The 17924-nt window shown below is 33.7% G+C and overlaps 1 pseudogene across 1 annotated transcript; it reads right to left on the bottom strand.

Annotated features, from left to right (window-relative positions):
- Positions 1 to 9273: 9273 nt before the first annotated feature.
- LOC147281291 (WRKY DNA-binding transcription factor 70-like) lies at positions 9274 to 10455 on the bottom strand (annotated as a pseudogene). Its single transcript, XR_015123029.1, has 2 exons — positions 10028 to 10455; positions 9274 to 9899 (listed from the first exon to the last, which is right to left on the bottom strand). The product of XR_015123029.1 is annotated as a WRKY DNA-binding transcription factor 70-like (transcript).
- Positions 10456 to 17924: the final 7469 nt, after the last annotated feature.

Genomic DNA, 17924 nt, shown 5'->3' with positions numbered 1-17924 from the left:
GGTGGGAGAATCGTACGAAATGTTATGTGTCGTCATCATGCAACGTCATTGCTCTGTCGTCAATTTAATGTTCAATTATTTATACTAATTTGAGTAAAACAATTTAAAAAAACCCAAGTTGTTGGTCACTTGGGCCATCAGCATTATCTTAATAGCTTATCTCAAATTTCCAGAAAAATATTATCGGATGGGAATCATGGGACAAATGTAATGACCATAATAGCCCTGGAAAATTGTAGGCTTTGCAATGCGGTAATTAAAAAGGCAAGGACAGGGGCATTTTGGCTGTTAAGAAGACGACAATATGTTGTTAGTTACATCTTCAAGGTCCTTGTTCTACGGAGTTGCGGATAAAAGCGTCCACTGGAGGGATACAGATACTATGCTTACAATAGGGATTAAAGTCTACAATAGGAATTAAAGTCTTCCATCAAGTACCGTGTAGGCTAGTTGGAATATTCAAATTCAATACCGCCGAGACAATAATGTCAGGGATCTCACTTTATCTTCTCATCTTATGCGTCATTACTTTATTAGATAATTGTGAAGAGTTTAACCATAAATAATCTCTTAACCATTCCATTAAAGAAGTAGAAGACTCATTAAACTGTGAAACATTACCCTGCCATAATGTGATATGCTTCCAATGCCAATACAAAGTAACCCATCCAATGGTATTTAATATCAAGAAAACTGCCAAATAAAAGGTGTCCCAAGCCGAAATATCACAAGTACCACCCCATCCTGAACCATTGCAGGGAATATGAATGACACATAAAGTGAAAAAGAAAAGCTAAGAAAATAAGATGGGATTCCTAGCACTATTGGTCCACATTTAATGAGCTATGCATGTGTCCACATAACTATTTTTTAAAAACATGTCATTCTTCTACTGCACAATATCTTTCTGTGTCAACTAATAATATAATTAGTAAATATGGTACAAATAATTAATTAAATTTTGTTCAACTTTAGAGTATATGCATACATAATTGAACTAAATGATATACAATAATACAAGAACCCAATAATATTCTATTTTAACACAAATTAAACCTCCTTTCATGAACATGAACCCATATATCTCGATCGTGAAACTCCTAATGGTAAATTAGCCTAACCCGATCTGCACCAACCTCGAGTGTATATTTTATTATACAGCTAGCCAGGTCTTAGCTAGGGTTAAACATAGATCTAAAACGAGTTTAATTAAAAAGGAATATCTCTTGTGAATTTTGATAATAAAAAAAGCACTTAACTTATAGATTATGTTTATTGAAAGAATAAAAAAAGCTAGAGCTCTAGCCCTCTAGGGCCTCTACTGCATGCATGTCGTTTAAATAATGTTTGAGATTAATTACGCAATGCAATCACATGGAGTGTCGACCCAGATGCAATAGTACTCTACCATGCATCCACTTCAATGGTTCAACTTTCCACATGCATGAGAGGGCAAAGCACCATGATCTCATAATTCTTTTCCCTTTTCCAAGCCATTCGAGGAGAAAAACTTGTGTTGTTGGTCCCTCCAAAAATGGTTTGAAACTATGAAATCCACAACGTAGTGTGATTTATATTAGCAAACTTCATATTTATACATTGTTAATTGTTTTTTTCTTTTTGGAAAGATGTTAACTCGTTCTTTAACAACTTAAGTTTATAAAATTTAGTAATTGTTTAACATGGTATCATATGGAGTCTTGATTCCTAGAGGTTAGAGTTAGAAACATCCAATCTCAATCTTCTACTTATCATGTTAATTAACCAATAGACAACTTCTAAGGGTTACCTAACTTGATACAAACTCACTACCTTAAGTTAAGCTTTTGAGATTCAATAATTGTCTAACAAGTTCTGCATTATCCCACACATATGCAAATTCAATTCTTTTTTCATTGAAAGAATTTATTAAATTAAATTGTTGAAATGATAACTGGGAAGATAAGGAAAGAAAAGTTAGTGAAGCTAGTTTATTGCAAGCTGTTAATATATGTATATATGTATATGCATGTAATAACACATTCCTTAGATTGGGTTGGAATTGGAGGAATGCGTTCAAGACGATGAGGTAAGCTTCCACTCTTGGAAGGGTTTTAACGTGGAGTCAGTATGAGCAAATAGCAATACGTTCACACTCTGTTGCAGGCTTGCCTCCCCCTCCCATATATAAGAATTAAGAGGATATATATAGTCAAACACGTGTTAGATAAGGACATTCATAAATGTAAGAAGATTAGGAGAGCTGGAGAGCAGTAGAAGGTCAACACGTACTACTCAAAATTAATTGTAATTAAAACTTAATTATATATTGTCACCAGAAAGCAATTTGGTTGATTCCATAATCATAATTAATCATTGTCACCAGACAGCGATGTAACTAGCTAGCTAGCTAACGTGTTTTGCAGCTTGCGTTCTTGAGGAAATATTTGCAAAAGTCTCTAACCTCTACGATTCACGACGATCAGTTTACACCTAAATGCATGTCCACCTATTATTAACTCAAGTGGGCATTTCAAGTTGTTAACATTTCTTGAATATAATAGTTTTGGTCGGTCGTGTAAATATATAAGATTGGGAAGGAAAATGAAAAGAAAACATAATGAATTGAAGTCAATTGTTTCCTTGAATTTAGAGTGTAGTAAACAGTGCCGGGTTCATAAATTTTTCTTCATTGGAATGAGAAGAAGTTTTCATATATATATATATATATATATATTTTTTTTTTTTTAAAAAGAAAAGCTCTCAAGTATTCATCATTGGCCATATCTCTTCTTGTTTGAGGCATTTTCTTAAGCTTTTTCCCCATCCTTAAGAAAAAACAATGAGGTTGTTAATTGTGACAATTTAATAGGTGGAGAAAATGGTTAGTGCAAATGATTGCCTTCAGTCATCCCTTAAAGCATTGGCTAGTGGCACTAAAGAGTAACTCCAACTATGTTTCTATATTTAAAGGAGAGGAATGACAGGTAATAAATTTCAATGTTTTTTTGTTACATTGCAAGAAATTAAATTCTAATCTTATCATAATTCTAATATATTACTCCATTCACCTTTATCACTTAGGCTAATCCCAAAACTTAACGAATTTCGATTGTTAGTATAGGAGGGAGTAAGCGCCCTAAACCCTACCAATAAGTTTCAACAACTCCAACTTTCTTTAATATTATTATAGGTAATTCTTGCATTTTGGAGTGTAATACTAACAAGTTTTAACTGTTTTATGATGCTTAAATGTAAAAGCAAGTACCAGCTGTGAGTCTGTCGCGTACGGACCAGAAAAATTGGACAAGTTGCAAATTTCAATGTGAGCCACGTTTGTGTTGTTGAAAATTTTGGTCACCCTAGATAGCATCAGTGTTCACACTTGAAGATTTTGGTCACCAGCAAAAGGGAATGCACCCAAAGTCAAAAATATTTACAGGGAATGCACCCTACACTCATGATCCAATAAAATTACACCAAAATAGAAGTGTTCCTAATTGTATAATCATGTCAACGAGAATGAACGAGTAGATATAATATAGTCCACTTGATCTGATGGTATTGAAATTTGACATATAGAGCCAAAAGAAAATTGGTCAATGCACGAGGTCACACAATGCCGTGTCTGCAAATTCAATGGGGAATTTTATATAACTTGCCTTTAGGGTTTTGTTTTTAGGTCCTTCAGACTTCAGGATAGATTATTTTTTTCGAGCATCACCATCAAGATATTTGGACTTTGGAGTTCAAATTATAAACAAGAATAATGCTAAAGACATCAAAATCAATCCCAAAAGCTTACGCAAATCCCTATTTATATTACATTATTTATTTAGGTTTTTTATCATAAATAATCCTTTAACTTTCACCAAAATATCAATTTGATCCCTAAAGTACATTTTTACTCACCGTCATCTCTCATCTTTGCCACCGAACATCAATTTGATCCCTAGACACACTTTGAAAATTTACTAAATATAGCTCAAGATATGAAAAAATTCTCTGAAAATTCCTATAAACTCGTCTTGACTATTACTATTTTTATATGAGATCAAATTATCAATTGACGTTTAGTATTTTTCAGAAAATTCTGAATTTTATAGAAATTTCAATTTGATAATTATTTGACTCCATATAAAAATAGTAGTAATCAAGATTAGTCTGTAAAAATTTTCGAGAAATTTTTTCGTATCCCGAACTATTTTTAGCGAATTTTCAAAGTGTTTAGGGACCAAACTGATGTTCGATGACAAAGATAAAAATAAAATTGATTGAAAATACACTTTAGGGACCAATTTGATGTTTGAGTGAAAATAAAAGGGTGATAAAAATTTTAATTGTTTATATGTGGACCCATCTTGAACCTCATTTAGTAATATAATGCTATGTACATCATTTGATGACTAAATTTAGAAAATTTTTTAATGACTAGTAATTGTTTAAAAAGTTATTCAGAAAAAGATTCACTTTCAGGATGTACAATTGCAACAAATCAACAGAAACCAAAAAGACTGAATGAGACGAAGGATAAATAACATGTATTTCTCTTGTATTTTAATATGTTAAGATGTTAAAAAAATTGGCATACCTGATCTCTACACAAACCTCTTATATACTCTGGTTTTTCATTCTTCTTTTTTCTTTTTCTTTTTTCATACCACTTTCTATCTCCTTCATGTTTCCACTGTCTATGCAATAACATACAAAGCTATTAACACCACCCCCTGTTATATTTACCATTATTAATACACATTGCTTTTCGATTCCTCAACTCGGGCCTTCTTCTTCATTCATTTTCTTCAACCTGATTTCCATTCCGGTCCGGAATTATCCGAATGAGATTCCTGTATCCACCAAGCACTCTCATTTGGCCTTAGACCATCCCACCTAACCTTTCCCCCCCTCTTCTTATCCTGTAACGGGCTCTCTGGTCTGTTGTCCCAATACTGATGATTTGTTTCACATGCAGTCGGCTAGTGCAACTCTCTGAGCAATGAGAAGCAAAAAACATCAAGTAGGGGTCCAGCAGAAACTCACAACTCAAAACAATAGTAAATGTTAATTACAGTGCAGGCATATTTGTAATTCACATGCTACAACATCTATTCATTAAACCCAATATGATGTTATGATTCAATTTTTGCATGTATTATCAAACAAGATGTTAAAAAACACAACGTTCGGTCATTTGGACACACAGATCAACTCATTCCTCATAACATGGCTTGACCAAGAGCACTTACACTCGGAAGCCTCCCAAAAGATGAATAAAGACCACTGTATAATTATTAACATTTGTACTAGAAACAAAAATTGTTACCAAAAAAAAAATGAGGTGGTTAAATTCCAGAAGATGTCATACAACCCATGAATGATTTCTGATATCTACACCAATTTTTTCCACTGATAACCAATAACAAACAAATTGAAATCTATATTACTATTTCATACAATTCTTTTCTACTTATGTACCTAGCAAGGCAAATAGTCAGAAGAATCCTCTGTCAACAAAATAGCTAATTTCAAGATCTTTTTCTTTTGTTTTTTCTCTTAAAAAAAATGGAAGCTTACACTAACCTTTGAAATTTTATAACCATGTTCCACAGGAAAGCTGTACGATGGACAAACACAAGGGAAGCCATCTCAAAATGAGAATTTGTCAAAAAGAGGGCAATAATGCAATATATATGTTAACTTGACCCTTCATCTTGCTTTGATCCCAAATGTTTATCGTGTCCACTTAATATCTCAGCTTCTCTAGCTATCTTGATATCTGAAGGCCAAAAAATTTGATGTACAACTTTGAATACAAAGCGAGGGAGCAATGCTACAACTGTTATAAGCAAAATGGTGATCCAATAGGTAGGAGACTTTGCCAAATGGAATATATTTTGTAATGTTTTAACCTTATGTAGCAAATATTAATAGGAATTTTTATTTTCCTGGTACTCTTAACTTGTGTTAATAGGAAAAGCCAATTAGATCGACCATGAATTACTGATATTATTTCTGTTTAATTGCATCCCATGTAATAGGGCCAATTGTTGATCAGAGGCTTAGCATAAAAAATGGCAACAATTTTCAAGCGCTTCTTCAATTGTGATTGTTATTAAAAGTTGTCACTGACAGCTCTAACCAAAGATGCCAACAAACAATCTATTTAGCGGTACATTTTATGGATCACATTATAAGACATTTGCTCTATTCTATAGCATAATGGTGATTCACAAATTTAAATACTAATGTTAAAAAGTGAGCTCATAAATTTATGGATTAAAAAAGTGTTATATCACATATGAAATTCTGCTATAATATATTTATTGCATCATGTTTCTTTGAAGGAAACATGATTAAATGTGGAAAGAAATTAGAACCCTTTGTTTTCAGTATCACATTTTTTTTTTTTTTGAAAAAGTAATAACATTGCATTAAAACAGTGAAAAAAGCATAAAAAATACAAAGTTATAGCAAGAAATTAGAAAAATCATAAGGGCCTTGTAATAATAACTATGAGGTTGGTTAACTGAGCAGCAGGTGCTCGCTTTACTTCGAGTCATTCATAATTTCATTTGGTGATGCAAAGGTTGAAAACTTTGCTTTTTCCATAGGCCATTTTGGGCTTGGGATATGTGAACACTACAGCCCAATCAGAAACCAACTGCCCACCTCAATATCAAGTACGTCTTGGGTGTCTTGGCCCAACTGTCCACCCTCATTTTTGGGTTTGGGTCGCTTATTCCTTTTTCTTTTTAATTTTGTTTTTCTTAAAAGTTGCTTATGAGATAAGAATAAAAATTATTTAGACCATTTTAAATGATCATTTTGTAGACCATCTTCTACTAGCAACAGGATCCACTTTTTTGGAACTGATTAAATTATCTAGACATATGTCTCCCAATGATAATAACTAATGTTTACTTTTTTTGCTCTGATAATAACTAATGTTTTTGGAACTAACTAGCTAGTCATTGGTCTAAAAAAATAAAAAAGAATAGTCATTGTAAGTTTATTATGGGCCTCTTAAAAATGGATCTCTCTACGTACTGTCACAAGGCACAAAATTTTTTGAAGTGCAGCCCTACCGTGGCTGCCTTCAGATATCACTTCTGCCTCGGCTGGTGTTAGAATATAGAAAAAAACTTACCTATCTCCGATGGTATCCCTCCTTTCTTTCATTAACTCTCTCTCTCTCTCTCTCTCTCTCCCTTTTTCTCTCATCTTTTATCTCTATATCTCTCTTTAGGAAATGTCACATCACTGCAATATAAGAATATATAAATTTTTTCCTAGAATGTAATCTGATTATTATTAGCACAAATTTTAATAGTCTAAAGCTTTTGATAATAATGATAAAAACAAATGAATTTTATTGATACATAAGTACATAACTATTTGGAGAAACCTAAGATTACTAAGGAAAAATAAAGTTGTTAAACAAGGTTGATATATAGGTCCACGCTCAGGACCAAATAAATGATTCTTTTTTTTTTGGGACAAGATCGAACAAATCAACGATTCAACCACTCCAACTTATGATGTCCACGCTCCCATGCATACATACATGATCAAAATTACTAATCCATAATTTAATTAAATCCGCCGCCAACCTTGAACAGTTGAACTTGGACTGGATTAAATTATCCATCACTTTTGTCCACAGCATAAAAGCAACGCGTCCACTTCAGTGGCAGGCGGGGACGTGGGTTAACGTTGACAAGAAAATTAGGATTAAATTAGGAATTTAGGATGTAATTAATATGGCTCCTGTATATGACTACATGAGGATTAAATTAGGACTTAGGATGTACACTTAACACTTGTGATATATAATTTTTTTTGGTGCATGTATATATAGATATATACATGTCCAGTCTCCTTCTATTGAGGTATACCTCAATTTATTTATATTGAGGTATACCCTATTAGGGTCAACACGAGTCGTTTTGTGTTGATCCGAACCATTCATTTTTTACATCTTCATTGATAGATCATCCTTACAAAAAACTAAACAAATCGGAAATCATTTACCTATCTAACTTTGATCAAATAAATGGACGAACCAAATATTTTCGATGAAACCGTTCATTTGTTTTATCAAAGTTAGATAGACAAATGATTTCTAATTTAATTATAATTTTGCAAGGATGATCTATCAATGAATATGTAAAAATTAAACGGTTCGGATCGACACAAAACAACTCGTGTGGACCCCAACAAGGTCATACCTCAACATAAATAAGTTGAAATATACCTCAATAGAAGGAGCTTGTATACATTTCTATCTAAGAGGACTGTATTTATGTATATATGCACATACATATATACAGGCTTCTTCTATTGAGGTATACCTCAATTTATTTATGTTGAGGTATACCCTATTAGGGCCCACACAAGTCGTTTTGTGTCAATCCGAACCGTTCATTTTTTATATCTCCATTGATAGATCGTTCATGCAAAAAATTAGCCAAATCGGAAATCATTTGCCTATCTAACTTTGATCAAATAAATGGACGAACCAAATATTTTCGATGAAATCGTCCATTTGTTTGAACAAAGTTAGATAGGCAAATGATTTCCGATTTGGCTAATTTTTTGCAAGGAGGATCTATCAATGAAGATGATCCTTGCGAACGGTTCGGATCGACACAAAACGACTCTTGTGAGCCCTAACAAGGTCAGACCTCAACATAAATAAGTTGAGGTATACCTCAATAGAAGGAGCCTGTACATATATATGTAGAACTTAACTGAAATAACTAGGGATGTTGGTACTTTGAACTTTGGCCTTTGTTGCAGTTACATACCCAAACTAATTAGTCCCAATTTGATAAATATATATATATATATATGATTTCCATCAAATAATACTAACATATGGCAGCAAATTAGTCAGAGATTTTTAGTTAATTCAGTTCTAAAGTTTGGTACCATATTAAGACAAAATAAAATTTTAGATATGAAACTGGACAAATAAATAGACCAGAAAGACATAGAGAAAGTGGCCGGGTTTAATTAGAAAAATTTAATTTGTGCTCTTAATTGATAGCTAACTTACCAAATTAATATCATTACTAATTAAAAACCAAAAAAAAGAAGAAGTTGTTTTTACCGATTAATGACATTAACAAGATATATAAGGACTCAACACTCTTCATTCCCCCCCCCCCCCCCCCCCTCCCCCCCTGTCTTTTGGATGACAAGTGTTTATTAAGGAACCAGATCGAACCTCTACTATAATTTCCTGATTTTCCTATATCGAACTACAGGAACATTCACTTAAGTAACTCATCATCAAAATTCATAGTACAAAAATTTATCATCAAAATAACAAGACCCCATCGATCACTATCTGAGAAATGACATCCCCATGCTCAAGCGCGATGCTTGATGGCAACTCGAATGCCGTCAGATCATGAGAATCTACGAGAAAATCATAATCGTGCCAGGGTGATGATTGGCTGTGGGCAGCCATATGATCATGATGATCACTTGGTATGATCTCTTCTTCCTTGAACATGAACTCTTTTTTGATTGATGAGAAAAAGGGGTGTTGTTGCTCTTGCTCATGATCTTGTTTGTTTGTCATGAGGCTGGTGGTGGTGGTCGTGTCAAATCTGATGTATGTGGCCGAAGATTCTCTACTAGGGCTTCTAGTATCCAAGATGAGGTCGAGAGCTTTCAGTAAGTCCCTGCACGTGTGGTTCCCGTGATACGTGGCCCGAAACAGTGGAACTGGGTCGTCTTGAATTTTCTGCACGTGCTTGGTTGCTTGGCAGCCTTGGTCGAACTTGTAGGTGCACCTGAAGTAGTTCCTCGGATGATTGGTGTTATGGATCTTCTTCTGTCCGTACTTTCTCCATGCATGACCGTCGTCGGTCCAAGTAGAAGAGTCTCTGCTCCATGAGTGTGAAGTCTTTCTGCAGAAAGATGGGAGTAGGGTACGTCCTTAATTTATGTCATTCAATAGATAGGCTAGGGCGCCAACAGAAATATTAACAACAAAAAAATTTAACAAAATTTTGACACTTTGGATTTAGTAATATACCTTCTCTTGTGAAGACCTCTACGATCGTTGAACGTTGAAGTAGTGTTACGTATTGCAGTATCAAGATGTGCATCCCAAGATGATAAATCTGCTGTTGCAGTTGCAGTAGTAATATTATTGGGTTGAATCTGAGAAATGATGAGCTGATCCTCATCATGATCAGACTCAATATTATTATTAATCCCATTTAAGATGGAAAGAGTATTTGTAAATGACCCCAAAATCTTGGTAACAAGAGCTGCAGCCGATTCAGCACCAAAATAAATATTACTAAGGGACATCGTATCAAGAAGCCTCCTAAGTTCACTTGCAACCTCACGCCCCTCAATCAGCTCTTCCATCACCCTCTGCCGCCAATTCAAGGACACCACCATTTTTTTGTTTTTTGTTTTTGTGTGTGTGTGTGTGTGTCAGTGTGTGTGTCTCTGTGAGTCTGTGGTAACCTAGCTGTACCAAGGTCGTGTCTATTCCTTTTATATTGAGTCCTCCTAGTACAAGTGTACAACAGGTCATTGCGACTTGCGAGGAAGAAGAGGAGTCCGAAGGTGTGTCAGAAAGTTCGTCGTCTCTGATACACGACCCGTGCAATGACTTCTCGCTTTGCATCAACGGATAGATGGCCGCCCACGTGATACTACATTTGACGATGGTTCCAAACGCGCGTAATGCATGAGATGGTCACACCAAATGTTATATGGCGTCATCCACCTGCAGCGTACGTCAGTGCTGTGTCGTCACCATGGACTAGTTGCTAATTAACTTGACTTGCGGGGTAAAATTATTCTATTCTTACAAGTTTATCCAAATTAATTGTCAAAATTGCCTTTACATTTTTAAGCCTCGTACAACTTTTTAACTTCACCCGATTGTTTCTTCTTCGATCTCCATTTAAGCTTCTATTTCATTGGTTAAACATAGAAGCTTCTATTTCTAAAACTAAAAAAGTAAATCAGTTTTTGACCGAATCTTTACCAAGTTTACAAATTGACTGCTTTTAGGTGCATATATGCTTGTTGGTTGTCTTTGTCCCATCAAGTTTTGTAAATAAACAAACGTACGGAATGGAGCAAAAATTAGAAGTTCTAGAAGATTTAAAAGGTTAAAAAATAGTTTTGGTGATTGAGTTAGCTGTTAGTAAAAGGAGATTTATAAAGGAAAAAGATGAGCACAAGAATACATTTGAGAATGCCAGTAGCACCTCTCTAAAATATAGATATAAATATATATATTTATATTAACATGAGATGTAAGAGCATCTTCAATAAACTATTCAAATTGGACTCTTTAAATCTTATTTTGCTAACCTATGTGACAATTTGAAGAGTCAAATCTTACTTTAAAATTGTGGACTCCACAGACTCTTTAATTTTATTAATTTTTTATCTTTTTCTTATTTAGACAAAATTAAGATTTCATAGATTTGAAGAGCTAAAATTAATATTTTAAGATTTGAAGAGTCAAATTCATTCGCGAAAACTAACGAGCTAACTTTGGATCCCTCTTTTGATGAACCCATTTGTAGAGACTATTGATAGCTAATCGAGTAGTCAAAGACTTTTGTCGAGTCTGTTGGAGATGCTCTAACATACTTATATAAGTGTTATAATTATAACACCACATCAACATTAGACATCATACATACAAGTATCTGACAATGTATGGAAAATTAATGCTTTTTTAACCCTAAAATCTGTCAATCAATTAAAATCCCAAGTTTTTGGGCCTTCAATATTATTATTATTATCTATACCCAATTATTATGTCATCCCTGTCAGACAAAGCAGATTGTACAAAAGACGATAAATATTAGATTTGATTTAGACTATTATGATTTGGTAATCTGATAAAAGGTAACGTCAGGGGTATTTTGGTTGTTAATGAGGAAAAATTATAGGGTATAATCGATATACCGCTACGTGGTATAACCAATCCAACGTGTATGAGTATTATTGAATAATGTGTTTATATTAGTAGAGTATAGTATTAATAACATCCACTCATATTATAATACATAAACTGGTTATATCCAAGGAATAAAATTTCGGGTTTCGAGGAAATTTCGATGGAAATTTCGATGGAAATTTCGACGGAAATTTCGAAGATTTTAAAATTTCAACAAAAATTCGACGGAAACGACGGAAATTACTATCAAAATACGGAAATTTTGAATGAAACTTTACCATATGTTTATTTAACATATTATCTACTACATTGATAAAAAACATTGAAAAAACCAAATTATATGGTAGATTTCATGTGATATGTGATGAATATAATGCGCGCTGGAGGCAAATACTGTTAAAAAAATGCTTCACTAATTAATAATTACTTCAATAACACCTCAATTTTATTTTTACTACAATATTGCCACGTGAATTACAAAAGTAATCAATACCACATAAAGTTTCTAGGAGGTTCAAAATTTCCACTGTCTTCAGTATCATCGTGTCCAGAGTAGATGTAATGTGAAGAATAATCATCCCCAGATACTTCTCCAGCATAATTTTGCATGTAATTGCCAACATGCCAACCATATGGATCAGGAACCTGTTGTGGTTGAATTTACCCATAAGCATACTCATTTGAAAAGTTTGTCTCTTGTTGTGCCAATGAGTTACTATCAGACTCAACCAAGTAAGGCAGATGTGGTAGGTAGAATATTGGAGGGTTTTGCCCATAATTGTAATTATCACTTCATATCATATTGATATTACCAATTGGCAATTCCATATTTTTTGTAATTTCATATCATATCACCAATTTCATTTCCATATTACTAATTTCATATTAATTATTAATTTATTACCAACTCCATATTAATTTCACTAATTCTAAATTACCAATTCGGCAATTCCATACATGATACATATTAGATACTATTAAGTATTAACAAATCATACAAATTCCATATTAATTATTAACAAATCATACCAATTCCAATTTCATATCATATCATCACTTTCAACTTCCATATCAATATTTATATATCATACAAATTACACAAATCATACAAATCAAAATCAACCTAAAATTATACAATCAATTCCAAAATTATACAATTAAAGATTCAAAATTAACCCAACATCATACAATTTATACAAATCAAAATCAACCCAAAATCATACAATTAATTCCAAATCTATATAAATCAACCTAAAATTAATATAATTTATCTTATATAAATCAAGTAATCAACCCAAGATCAATCAGCCAAACTTTATTGTAAATTGTAATAAGTTAATAAATTTAGAGCCATATTTGTTACCCCCAACAGTTTTGTAGAAATTATCAATTAATAAGGAATTAAATGATACAAACAAAAAAGTTCTCTTATTTACCACATATTTTCTACTTTTATATCCTTAGATCCATGCACGAATATGACAGACCAATTTTGGCCCATTATTGACGAAGACAAAGGCCAACTTGTAGATGCAATTGATTGCTTTACTAGGATGGCCATTATTCAAAGATGGCTCTAAGATCAGCCATAGTCCGAGACTTCGAGGTGAAATCACTGTTGTGTTTGGCACTTTGGCTGTATACTCACAGTGAGAGAGAAAGGCCGGAGACTTCGAATGTTTGGCACTTTGGCTGTATACTCACAGTGAGAGAGAAAGGCCGGAGGCTTCGAGGTGGCCGGAGTTGCTGCGAAGATGGCCGGAGTTCGAGAACAGAAACAGAGATCGGCGCTGCTGCAAGCCGAGAAGACGGAGGAGAGAGACGAGAAAGAGAAAAGAGAGAGAGGCGACTAGCAAGCCGAGAGAGGCGGCGCTGCAGATCGGGTTTCAGTCTTTCAGAACGAGAGAGGTGTACGATGCTTCAGGTGAGGCGTGAGTGACTGCGTGAGGGTTAGGCTGTTAGCTGGGTAGCCTGGGTGTGTGGGTATTTGAGCGAAATTTCGCTCAAATTCAAAAAAATTTGAGTTTACCCTATTCGAAATTTCGAATATTTCGTCGAAATTTTTCGAAATTTTGTCGAATTCGTGTTAAAATTTCGAACCTCCTCTAAATTGAAATTTTCGGCGAAATTTTGCCGAAAACTTTGAAATTTAAACTCTTGGTTATATCACGTGTCAATATATCGGTTATATAAAATAATTTTTCGTTAATGAGATGACAGTAAGTTCTAGTTACATCTCGAAGTTCCTTGTTCTGTGGTGTGTATAGACGTCCATAACAGATAACAGTAACCAACTGCAACACCACCTCAATATAAGTACGTAGTGGGCCTCTTGGCCTAACTGACCACATAACTTTTGGTTTTTGGGCTGCTTGTTGTTATGGATATGCCCTTCTTTAGCTTTTTTATCCACCTGATTTAAACAAAATTTTAAATTAAATTAATTAGAAATTGTAACGAACTCATATGGGTTTTTTTTTTTGTCACAACTCATATGGATTTTCTAAACGGATAACAGGTTAGAATTATATTCTAATGACAATAAAAATTGAGCTATGAATGATGGGTTCATTTCGTCTCCAATTTTTACAAGATGGGTTCAATATTAAAATATTAAAACATATGATGGAGACCTAATTAAAGACAAGAAAAAGGAAAAAAAAAAAAGATATAAAGTTGTTGAAGAAGCTTGATATATCTTATAAAGGAAAACTATGTGGTAATGGAGCCTGAACCAGGACTAAATTGTCCAAACCACTCTTGTCCGTACGTAGCAAAGTCTGCATAGAGAAGGCGGGTCCCACCTTACTTGAGTGGCACGGGGTTGGACAAGACCTTGAGGTTATCGTCTCTATTATGTGTTCACTGTTGGTACCATTCACACTCTTATAACTCATGCGGTCATTTTGAATGTTAGTCACCAATGTTAGGAAGGGAAAAGATTTTGTGCTAGGCACGAGATCTATATGCTCTAATTTAATGTGGTAAAATTATTTTACACATATCATATATATTTGTCATATCATATTAATGTCATTATTGTTAAAATACAATTTATCCAAATTAATTTTTCTCTTATTATCACTCAATCCCAATTTCTTCAAGTACTCTCTTAAAATTCAGATGTTGCTACAATGCTATTCGGCTATTCTAGATATATTCTCTCTGAAACTTACTCAACTTATAATATAATGGTGACTGTTCAATTTTATCTCTTTTGGTTATCATTCAATATATTAACATTAAAAACATTATCTCATTTGTGCTCTTTTCATTTGCAAACAAAACTTTTTCTCTACAAACTAAAGCTTATATAAATCGAGAGCAGATTTCCTACCTAGCTTGGTACCCGTTTTGGTACCAGGCTTTTAATCAAAGCCATTGAAAGCTTTTCTTGTACCTTTTCTTTCTCTCTCTACTGCTCTCTCAATGACTAATTTGATTAAAAGTATGGTACCAAAACGGGTACCAAGTTGGATAGGAAACCTGCTCTCGTATAAATCATTCATGGAGGTCCATGCCAAAAAAGAACAACTATGGATGGGATTAAACAAAAGTTGAGCTAAAATTAAACTTTAAACAAATTATATTTTAAGCTTAAATTTGAACATCATAGAAGAATCAATTGGGGACCTGTATTAACAAATTCGTTTGGCCATGAAACTCTACTTTAGTTTCTTGTGGCTGCCATTAGTGCCTATTAAATCAAACAGTTAATAAGAGAGAGAGAGAATCTTCATTTAGAGCAGATTGTGGAGATGAAAAACGTGTCATTAGATGGCTAGGAACTAGTCTCAATAACCTGTGGACCTAAGTACTTAATTCCATCCAGTTTTGAGTTCTCATGCATCTCAATCTCCTCCAACCACCCATAAGTCATAATAATAGTCTTTCTCTGAATAGTTTGAGCTTTTTGTGCTTTGTTTAGGGTCGAGATTTTGGGGTTGGAAAAAATTTCTTTTTATAATAGTACTATATTTGATTGGAGTAGATATTAGGGTTCATTGATTTTGGGGATGAAATTTTTTTGGAATAAATTTTTTTTCCTTTGTAAATTAAGTTTTGCAAGATTTGAAGAAAGGTTAAATTGGTCTTGTAAAAGTTTATGTAGCAATGCTATGTCATTAGGGCACAATTAGGGCACTAATTATTAGGACAATCTAACACATACATTTGAGAATGCCAGTAGCGCCTCTTTTAAAAAAAAAATTTATCTAGACTATAATGTAGTTCAAATAATTTTGTTGTTGTTATTGTTGTTGGGTAGATTAAGGCTGCTGCACGCCTGCACCTTTTAATAAGGCATTGAAAATAATATATCCGTAGTTGTGCACCAAAAAAGACAAGAATATGCAGCTGGATTTGTTTGAGTAGTTGTCCAACTTAGCACCCAATAATATTGATCTGTGCTCTCAAGTCCCATAGGGAAGACGTACATAATTTGACCGAGACTAGAATTTCTAGGAGTTCTTGTTAGAGGGATTTGATTTCCAAGTCTAAACAATTTTATGTACAGACTACGAGACACACAGTCCAAAAATAGCCTAATTAATTTTGTATACCCAACTCCTATGCCTAGTATGGAAAGTATATCTTCCAGAAGTACTACTACTGTACTACATACATTGGATATTTAGCATTTTGGCTAAACTGCACAAACATGATTCTTTCTCTGCTTTTTTTTTTTTTTTGATGAACTACATGATTCTTTCTCTTAAAAAAAAAGTGGTGTATAGTTGTACATAGTATGGTGTATAGTGGTGTAAATATTATTTCTGTTTAACTGCATCCATATAATAATAGTAGGCCAATTGTTGATCAGAGACTACCACTTTAAGTCTTTAGCAGTGTTTTTTTATGGATCACATTCTGATAGGACATTTTCTCCATTCTATAGCATTATTCTGTCCGATGGTGATTCACAAATCTAAATACAATTGTTAAAAAGTGAAACCCCGATCTAAAAATTAAAAATGCGGTTGAATGGCATATGAAGCTCCACTATAGAATATTTACTGCATCATGTTTCTTGGCCCAACTGTCCACCCTCATTTTTGGGCTTTGGGTTCGCTTGTTGTTATTGATACGAGTTATGAGGTAATCCAGCGCACAAGACCCAATAAATGTGGGATTGGCATTATCTATGCTTTGTTTTTATTTATTTATTTATTTTTGAAAATAGGGGAGAGTACCAATCATTAATCTTTTGATTATTTTGGGGGCGAAGAAATTTGATCTTTTGATCGAGACAGCTCTTTAGCCTTTCCCTTGGCTAGTCAAGCACTTTTTTTGTGTTTCTTGCAAAAGGCCAGGTTAATGGTCATATATATAATATATTGCAAATTTACTAATACTCTAACTTTGAATACAAAACTGGGACAATATATTTACCTGACCGATTACATTTTTTAATTAAATTAATTATTGTATCTAACGCCATTTCAAATGACAAGAAAAATTGAACACTGAAAATGACAGGTTTCATTTCATCTCCTCTTTTTTGAAGTTTGGTATTAGAATAGAAAATAATTATTGATACACACTTTATAATATAATGGATAATTAACTGTTTGGAAGACCTAAGGACTGAAAAAAAAGAATTTAGGTTGTGGAAAAAGCTTGATACATGATATATCTCGCAGAGACCGACTATTGTGCATGTATTTACAAAAGAAGGATCCAAAGAATTATTCGATTCAATATTTAAAAATGCGTCTACACCATACGAAAGTCCGCATTGTAGCAGTCACTGATTCCATCCTGGAGGACCAAATCAATGATTTAATGAAGCAGTTGGAAACTAATCACTTTCACAAATGCTTAATCAGAAGCTTGATCCAAAATTTGGACAAGCCATGACCTTGGTAACGTAGGCTGAACTTGGACTAAATTGTCCAAATCACTCTTTGTCCGTGGCATAAAGAAAGGGGTCCACCTTAATTCAGTTGGCACGAGGGTTGACAAGTGTTGATGCTCAAAAATGGTGAAGCAGTCA

This window comes from Dryas octopetala, chromosome 6 (assembly GCF_963921425.1).
Source record: "Dryas octopetala chromosome 6, drDryOcto1.1, whole genome shotgun sequence".
NCBI classification, from domain to species: domain Eukaryota; kingdom Viridiplantae; phylum Streptophyta; class Magnoliopsida; order Rosales; family Rosaceae; genus Dryas; species Dryas octopetala.
This window is presented reverse-complemented; position numbering and strand designations above follow the sequence as displayed.